The sequence below is a fragment of the Pogona vitticeps genome, chromosome 3 (genome assembly GCF_051106095.1).
Source record: "Pogona vitticeps strain Pit_001003342236 chromosome 3, PviZW2.1, whole genome shotgun sequence".
Classification (NCBI taxonomy): Eukaryota; Metazoa; Chordata; class Lepidosauria; order Squamata; family Agamidae; genus Pogona; species Pogona vitticeps.
The window spans coordinates 84,917,008-84,926,402 of NC_135785.1; the positions used below are offsets into that span (position 1 = coordinate 84,917,008).

The 9,395-nt window shown below is 47.5% G+C and overlaps 1 long non-coding RNA gene across 1 annotated transcript; it reads right to left on the minus strand.

Moving 5' to 3' along the window:
- Positions 1-1,579: 1,579 nt before the first annotated feature.
- Positions 1,580-9,070, minus strand: LOC144588420 (uncharacterized). Its single transcript, XR_013543983.1, has 2 exons — positions 8,753-9,070; positions 1,580-1,728 (listed from the first exon to the last, which is right to left on the minus strand). It is a non-coding gene; the product is annotated as an uncharacterized LOC144588420 (long non-coding RNA).
- Positions 9,071-9,395: the final 325 nt, after the last annotated feature.

Genomic DNA, 9,395 nt, shown 5'->3' on the forward strand with positions numbered 1-9,395 from the left:
AGGAGCTATGCACACAGTGATCCCAGAAGGAACGACTGAAACAAAGACCACTCCTTACTGGGATCCAGGCCCTTTTACATACCTCAAATTCCTGCTACCTTCTCGATGTTCAGATTGGCTGCTCACAGCCCTTGCAATGGTATTGGATGAAGAATTTCTGAGGTAATTTGACAGACAAAGGGTGAAAGGGCATGAAAGGCTACACAAAAGATACATGAAACTTTGTGCACTCTTCTTTCAAAAACATGCATCATTTGCATTTAGAATAGTAGAAATAGCATAAATTACATAAAGGGAGCCTCTTTCGTGTTTTAGGTCCAATGTTCCTGCTAAACTGTGCAGGTGCGCATCGCTGCATTGGGCACATGCAGCTGAGCAAGTGTATCTGCATGTTTGCAGCTGGAACTCCACATGCAGGGGGCAGAGTTTCTGTGTACAGCTCCGGAGAATTAGAGGGAAAATTGTTTAGGTCTCTAGTTTAGACACAAAAGGCCCATCAGGAAGGTCAACATTATAAATAAGTCAAATGCCTTATTTGGTTCCTGTGTCTTCCTTTAAATTCTTGTTTGTTTGTTAATAGACAATACAATTAAAATACATTAACTATATTTTATATAAATGGGCATCTAAAAGTTTATAGATTGTGTGTGTGTGATTCTCACTGGAAGGGTTTGAGTTCTGCTGTTAAAGAATCAGATTCTGTTCTTTGGGTAGAGCCTGCAGGCAGTGTGAAATGTGGATGTGGTAGAAATAGCCAGTTGGGACAGAGAGGAGTGAACCTCAGATATTTTTCAGTGACATATTTGTGGAATTCAGCCAGGGCAAGGTGCCAAGAAAGACTATGAAGAAGGCACTGTTCTCCCTTGGTTCACATCTCCAACAGCAACATGCTGAAGGCACCTGAAGACTCGGCACAGGGCAACACTGCTGGCATATGAAGTGGGTATGGTGGGGGCAGGTGGCTTCCTTATGGAGAATGGTAAGAGTTATCCCAGGGCAGAGGTTGAGTCACCAGTCCAGGGAAGCAAGGAGGTAGATGGGCAAATGGCAAGAGGTGGGGGGCAGCAAATGCCACATCCCAAGAACATGGGAGTAGCTTGGAGTGGTGGTAGGAAAAGGCCTCCTACAAACAAGCAAACAAAAAAAACAGGATTACTTGTCATTTAAGGGAGATGATAGGCCTGAGTGACCAGCCATTCTCTTTGGTGAACACTGGTGTCCATAGGTGTGTAGCAGAAGTGGCACCTCATTACCAACTGCCATCCTGGATGACCCTTAGCTGCAAGGTAGTACCAGATTTATATTGGGGTGTCAGGCAACTGGTACAGCAGCAGTTGGCCAGGGCACAGGAAGTCTATTTTATAAATGACATCTGGGATAGCCAAGGTACACAACATGCCGATCTCCCTGGCAGAAGACAGATGAGAGGTGGAGGCATCAGGCGTAGCACAACATAGGAAGGTGGGCCTGATTGAATGTGGCTGTGATGGATGACAACATGCCATAGGCTCTGAGGGACATGCTGCAGCAGGGGAGTCTAGCTACAGCTAGTCACAGACAATGGGGCAAACATGTTGGCAGATGAAAGAGGTGTGGAGTATGGCCTCTACTGTACTCTCAACCTCATAGTTCAAGGTAGTGGAAGACACACACATACCTCCTAGAACTGGGTGGGCTAGAATGGTGGCCAGACATTTTCACTGCAGTGTCCCAGGCACTGAGCTGTTGCTGTAGATACAAGGAAAATATTTCTTGTTATTTCTAGGCCACCTTTCTCCCAATAAGGGGATGCAAGGCAACTCACAGTATTAAAAAGAACAGAATTAAAAACAAAGTACAGTGGTGCCTCGCTTAACGACAATAATCCATTCCAGGAAAATCACCATTAAGCGAAAACATCGTAAAGCAAAAATAAAAACCCAATTGAAATGCATAGAAACCCATTCAATGTGTTCCAATGGGGTGGGGTAAGCTTTCTAAGACACTGTCTTGACAAGCATGGCAAGGTCATTCCTCCAGAGTCACCACCTGAGAGGAAGGACATGGAAGAAGCAGAGGTAGCGGAGCCCTGCAAACCAAAAGAGACCAGTTCTTTATCTTATCCAGCTGAAAAGGAGACTGTTTGGAGAGGTCTAGCCAAGGTGGCCGTAGGAATGCTGTCTTGCCCATCAACTAGTATGCCCAGTGAGAGAGTGTTTTCTCAGGCAGGAGATATTGTCAGTCCCCACCACTCATATTTGGAATCTGGATCTGTAGAAAAACTTATTTTTCCTTCAGGCCAACCTACCATTTCCGGGCTTCCCTGAGGTCCCCATTAAGTAAGAGAGAATGGCGTACTCTGCTCACGGATATAAGGTATGCCATGCTTTAGCCCTCCCCTATTGTCCAGGGCATGCAGGTCCCCACCTGCTGCTCTCCCACCACCTGGATCCATTCCAATGCTCCAAATCACCAACAAAGTTGCAACATGAAAAAGGAAGATGATAACCAACAGAAAAATCTTGGAGTGGAACCCACCCCCAAACTCCCAAGAGAAAAAAAAAACTAGTACAAGCCTTGAACAAAATCTGGGGGGATGGGAGGGAAGGGGATGCCACCCAATCTGCACTGGGATCCAGCCAGTGTCTCTCTCCTGTTTTATGCTGGGCAGGTGGACCACAGCAAAGCATCTTGGGAGTCCAGCCATGGCAGGGCTAGCCCCCGCGGGTCCGATCCAAGCCGTGGGGGGAGGGTGGGAGAGCGGGGGGATCCGGATGCCTTTCAGGCATCCTGGGCTCGGATCCCACCCGCCGCCAGTTACCCAAGGCTGAGTAACCGGCGGCGGGTGGGATCCAAACCCAGGATGCCTGACAGGCATCCGATCTCCCCACCTTCCCCCCGCGGCTTGGATCGGACCCGCGGGGGCTAGCCCTGCCATGGGCAACTGCCGAGGGTTGGATCCGAGCCTCGGCAGTTGCCGAAGAGCCCGGCCATGCCTTCCACCACCACCCCGCGGCTTGGATCCAAGCCGTGGGGAGAGGATTGGAGGCATAGCTGGACTTCAGCTGGCTAAGAGGCCGGCGATCGGTCAGGAGGAGGTGGGAAGATTCCCCCACCACCTCCTGCCCGATCGCCAGCCTCTTAGCCGGCTGAAAACCCGACCTCCTCCTGCCCGATCGCTGGCCTCTTAGCCGGCTGAAGTCCGGCTATGCTTCCGACCCTCCCCCCACGGCTGGGATCCAAGCCGTGGGGAGAGGATCAGAGGCATGGATGGGCTTTTCGGCAGCCGCTGAGGCTTGGATCCGAGCCGTGGCAGTTGCTGAAGAGCCCGGCCATGCCTTCCACCCTTCCCCCACGGCTGGGATCCAAGCCGTGGGGAGAGGATCGGAGGCATGGATGGGCTCTTCGGCAGCCGCCGAGGCTTGGATCCGAGCCTTGGCAGTTGCCGAAGAGCCCGGCCATGCCTTCCACCCTTCCCCCACGGCTGGGATTCAAGCCGTGGGGAGAGGATCGGAGGCATGGATGGGCTCTTTGGCAGCCGCCGAGGCTTGCCGAAGAGCCCGGCCATGCCTTCCACCCCCCCGCGGCTTGGATCCCACCCGCGGCCGACTACCCCAGGCATGGTCGGACTCCTGACAGTCCGACCATGGCCGGGGAAGCCGACCGCGGGGAAGGGGAATCCCGGCGGTGGCCTCTGAAGGACCCTTCAGAAGGGTCCTTCCAAGGCCACCGCAGGCATTTTCCCCCAGCTGAGCTGCGGAAGCGCTCCTTGGGAGGCTCCCGCCGCTCAGCTGGGGGAAAATGGTGCCTATGGGGAAAACATCGCAAAGCGATTTTTCCCCACAGGCAACATCGGTATGCGATCGCTTTTCCGATCGCAAAATCCGCATCGGTATGCGGATTTGTCGTTAAACGGGGCACTCGTTATACGAGGCACCACTGTATTAAAGGCTCTGGTTGATGGCTGGCTTGCTGCCGCCATTAGGGCTGTAGACACGATCGCTCCTAAATGCCCTCTCCAGCGTAGAGCTTGGCCAGGTCCTGGTTTAACCAGGAGCTGCGAGCTATGAAGCGAAATAGGAGACAGCTAGAGTGCAGTTGGAGACAGAAACCAATGGATTATAATAAGAAAGCTGTCGGGATCGCGACTAACCATTACCTCGCTAAGGTGAAGGCTGCTAGACAATCACACTTTGCTGACCGGATAAGCAAAGCTTCAAATCAGCAGGCGGAACTTTTCCGTATTATTCTTTCTGGAATTGGTCTAGGTCACTGGTTCTTAACCTTGGGTTACTCAGGAGTTTTGGGCTGCAACTCCCAGAAGCCTTCACCACTAGCTGTCCTGACTGAGGTTTCTGGGAGATGCAGTTCAAAAGCATCCGAGTAACAAAGGTTAAGAACCACTGGTCTAGGTAATGGGCCTCCTACTAGTATCTCACCTGACCATTTTGCAGCATTTTTAAAATCTAAAGTGGAGGCCATCCATCGGGGTCTCTCTCCTTTTTAAAATACAGTGGATTGAGCAGAGATGTCCAGCACTCCGCCTTGCCCGGTGAGTCTTGAATTTTTTCAGCCTGTGACGCCAGATATGGTGGACAAAGTGCTTGATCGCTGCCGGGTCACCACCTCATCCCTTGACCCTTGCCCAGCCCAGCTAATCAAAGCTGCCAGGCCTGTAACAACGGAATGGGCCACTGCGATAATTAATGGGTCTCTCCAGGAGGGCAAGGTTCCTCTTGCCCTCAAGGAAACACTCATTAGGCCCATAAGAAAGAAACCAAATTTGGTGGCGGACAATTTTGGCAATTATAGGCCCGTTGCCAATGTTTCTTTCCTTATTAAAATGGTCGAGAGGGTGGTGGCTGATCAGCTTCAGGCTCTTTTGGATGTAACCAATGCCCTGGATCCATTCCAGTCGAGCTTCAGGCCATGCCACGGCACAGAAACAGCACTGGTCACACTGCTGGATGACCTGTTGAGGGAGGCTGATGGGGCAAAATGTCCTTCTTGGTCCTCCTCGATATCTGAGCCGCCTTCGATACAGTCAACCACAGTATCCTCCTGGGGAGGATCTCTGAGTTGGGAATCAGTGGCCTGGCATTTGTCAGGCTCTGATCCTACTTGGAGGACCGTCCTCAGAGAGTTCAGCTTGGGGAGAGTGTCTCGGCCCCGTGGAATCTCAATTGTGGGGTTCTGCAGGGCTCAATCATCTCCCCAATGCTGTTTAACATCTATATGAGGCCGTCGGGTGGGGTCATCAAGGGGTGTGGAGCTTCCTGCCATCAGTATGCTGATGACACCCAGCTCTACATCTCCTTTTCACCTACTTCAGTGGATGCCGTTCTGTCCCTTCAGCATTGCCTGGAGGCCGTACTGCAATGGATGCAGGAGAATGGGTTGAGGCTGAACCCGGACAAGATGGAGATCCGGAGGGTGGGTGGCCCCTCCATTGGTGGTTGGGAAACTCCCTCTCTTTTTGGGGGGGGAGTGACTCTCACCACGAAGAGTGAGGTTCACAGCTTGGGAGTACATCTGGACCCGGCGCTCACCATGGAAACGCAGGTGGCGTCAGTGGTCCGCTCCGCCAATTACCATCTGTGGCAGATTGCCCAGCTGCATCCCTATCTTGATGGCGGGGCCCTCACCACTCTGGTCCATGCGCTCGTAATCTCGAGATTAGACCACTGTAATGAGCTCTACGTGGGGCTACCTTTGAGATTGATGCGGAAGCTTCAAATGGTGCAGAATGCGGCAGCCAGATTACTTAGTGGAATGAGAAAATTCCAGCATATCTCTCCCATTCTGGCTGCTCTGCATTGGCTGCCCATTCGTTTCCGGTTTGACTTCAAAGTGTTAATGATGACATACAAAGCCCTAAACGGTTTAGGACCTCGATACTTGGCAGAACTCCTCTCACCTAGATCTACTCGAGTCACTCACCATAGCCAGGAAAAACGGCTGAGGGGCCTGACGCTGAGAGAGGCCCAGAAAGAAAGAACAAGAAACCGGGCCCTCTTGGAGGTGGCCCCTCAACTTTGGAGCAGCTTGCCACCAGAGATCTGCCTGGCAACCATCGCTGGGTGTTTTCAAGAGCCAATTAAATACTTGGCTCTTTAGGTAAGCCTTCCCTCCTGCCAATACTTGACTTGTTACTTTTCTTGGGTTTGCTATTTATCCTTCTATCTTGATTATAGTATTACTGTAGATTTTTAATTATTGTTTTAAGTTGCTTGTGCACAATATATTGTAAGCCACCCTGAGTAGACTCCTGTCTAGAAGGGCGGGATAAAAATCCAATAATGAATGAATGAATGAATGAATGAATGAATGAATGAATGAATGAATGAATGAATGAATGAATGAATGAATGTAAAATTTTGTGTGTAAATATAATAGTACCAAGATGCTATCCTGTGGTAAATAATTCCTCTGATTTCTCCAGTGCCTCCTTTGAAATTGAACAAAGGTTATCCTGTTTTGAAGTAGAATGTAGAATTGTAACAAGTGAAAAGAACACCATTTCATTGGCAATACTGAAATCAAATTGATTATATTCTCTGCAGGCAAAGATGGAGAAGCTCTATATCTCCAAATGCATACCATTTACTTCAAATAAAACAGTGTTTGGGATTGAATCACTTAAGGTACCTAGGAAAGGATAACCTAATGTAAGGATAGCCTTACTTATCCTTGTTCTGAGTTCATTAAAATTGGCTTTTTAAAAATCTGGCATATATGCCTGGCTACATTCTGCTATAGTTTCCTTGAAATCAAGAATTCTCGTAGACTCTGAGCATGGTCACTATTGCCCAGAGTTCCCCTTACTGCCACTTGTCCCACCAAATTGTCTCTGCCGCTTAGAATCAAGTCAAGGCTAACTAGTCCTCTGGTTTCTTTCTCTACTTTTTGTAGGAGAGAAAATTATTGGCTTCACAAGCCAGGAATATTTTGGAAGGGCCATACTTGGCAGAATTTGCCTCCCAACGGATATCAGGATAACTGCATTGTGTCTCCTTGAAATCCTTGCAGTTTGTTTTTCAAAAGTTTCATCCTCATCCTCTCCTTGATTGGGTGGTTGGTAGTAAACTCCAACTATCATTGTTCTTTACCTCTGTGCTTGTGTCTCCCTCCCCCTTCCAGTTCATTTTAAAGCCCTCCTGATGAAGTTATTTCTGGTGTGGCCAAATCCATTCTCCCCAGTCCTTGTGAGGTACAAACCATCTCTTGCTTGCAGCCCATCTTCCAGGAAGCTTAGCATGTGATCCCAAAAACAAAACAAAAAACTCACTTCAACACCACCTTCGTAGCTGGTCATTTACACAGAGTACTTATAAAATAACAAGTATAATTTGTCAGAAGTTTTGTGAACCACCCACTTCATTAGTTTTTAATCTGCCTCAAGAATCTTTGTTACTCTTTCAAAAAAGGTGAATCATGATTGGAAATACTGTATATGTTGCCTCTGTCCTCACCCAATAATCAGAAACAAGTAACACGGGCCTAGATTCAATTGCCAGTCCCAAATATGGATTCACGCCATACATTTCCATACACAATACCTGGAAAACTATGCAACTGCTTTCAGGTTGCTGTTTTTTCTTTGAAGGATGATTAAAGAATGGCACTTGAAAAACAAATGAAAAGGTTGATAAAGACTAAATATGTATGTCAATACTTTTAGACCATACAGTAGCAACCTACTCTTGTTTGCGAGTTGTTAGACTAAATACAGTAACACTGTATTTAAAGTAACATGAGTGAGGGAAGTGAAACACATACAGATAGCCAGGTGTGATTGGGTATTTTGACATCAGGCTGCAAATGACTGCTTGAAAATTATTCTCCTGTAGGATCTTCCATGCCCAAGTGTAGATTTTATCCCTTCTTATCCTGAAAGGATTCCTTGGAACATAGGCAGGCCTTCCCTCCAACTACTACTTGATTTACTCTTTTTACCTTTTACCTTTTCCATCTTGAATCAGTTTGATTATGATGTCTTATATTATTGTTATAGTTTAAATTGTTTATTTTATATGTTGTACGCCGCTCAGAGTAGTCTATTGACTAGATGGGCGGGATATAAATTCAATAAATAAATAAATATATAAACAAACAATAAGGATGCATTTTTCTTTCTTATCGTGAGCATCCTGAGTGCTGAATTTATAGCCCTGAAGCTCACATGGAGTGAGGGAATTTTTTTTTTTTTAAGTATCTTCCCTTCTTTTACCTAATAGTAGCTTTCCGCAATATATAGGTAAAGGTAAAGGTTCCCGACTCTAGGGGGCGGTGCTCATCCCTGTTTCCAAGCCATAGAGCCAGTGTTTGTCCATAGACAGTTTCCGTGGTCACGTGGCCAGCGTGACTAGACACGGAACACCATTACCTTCCCACCAAAGTCGTACCTATTTATCTACTTGCATTTTTACATGCTTTCAAACTGCTAGGTTGGCAGGAGCTGGGACAAGTGACGGGTGCTCACTCCATCGCATGGATTCGATCTTATGACTGCTTGGTCTTCCAACCGTGCAGCACAGAGGCTTCTGCGCCTTAACCTCCAGCGCCACCACGTCCCATTTTCCCAATATATAGTACTCTCCAAATTCTTTGCAGTATTATTTCCATCACCCCAACCAGCACTGCCACTTGTCAAGGATGGAATAACGTGGTTTCCAATGCAGAAGATTTCAGTAGAGCTGAATCTTCTGTTCTTAACTCTTTTTTTTAATCCTCTGAAGAAAGAAACCACTCTTGATAGAAAAATACCACTTACCCAAATGAAGGTCCTTAGTTTTCTTCTTTCTTACTTTTCAAAGCTAGGTTTTGGGCTGAAGCTCCTATAGTGGTGAGAGGAATCAGTTTGCATATGCTATGGCACTCCGGTGCTTTGTTTGCTGGATTAGTGCCAACCTTTCTGGAAGCAAATGGAGAATGGGAATGGACTAAGCTTCTTAAAAGCTCTTATGCCATGAGTTGTGAGAATATGAAATAGTCCAAGTAGAACTGTAATTACCTGGCTGGAAATTAGGATTACCTAATAGGTGAACACCAAGGACAGAAGACTTTCACAACCATTTTCAGAAGTGTCTGAATCACTTCTCCCTAAAGAGAAAATGATCTTGGGTGAGAGGTCACTGTAGGTACAAGCAACCACCCCTTTTAGTTGCTGAGGCAGGTCCTCTAGCCTCAGAAGTGCGTAGTCCTTGCTCTATGGACAAGCTCAACCTGAAATAGAGCTCTTGCCTTCTTAGAAGGCAATAAACCACTGACTGTGCTTCTTTAGACAGCAGAACAGACTGACTAGGTTGGACCTCTCTGTATAGTAGCAATTAGTGACCTTTCCAATCTCCACTGGATTTGGGTGCAATCTTGCAGTTCAAGAGACAAGTCCTCTGTTGAAGAATTGTATTTGTTTT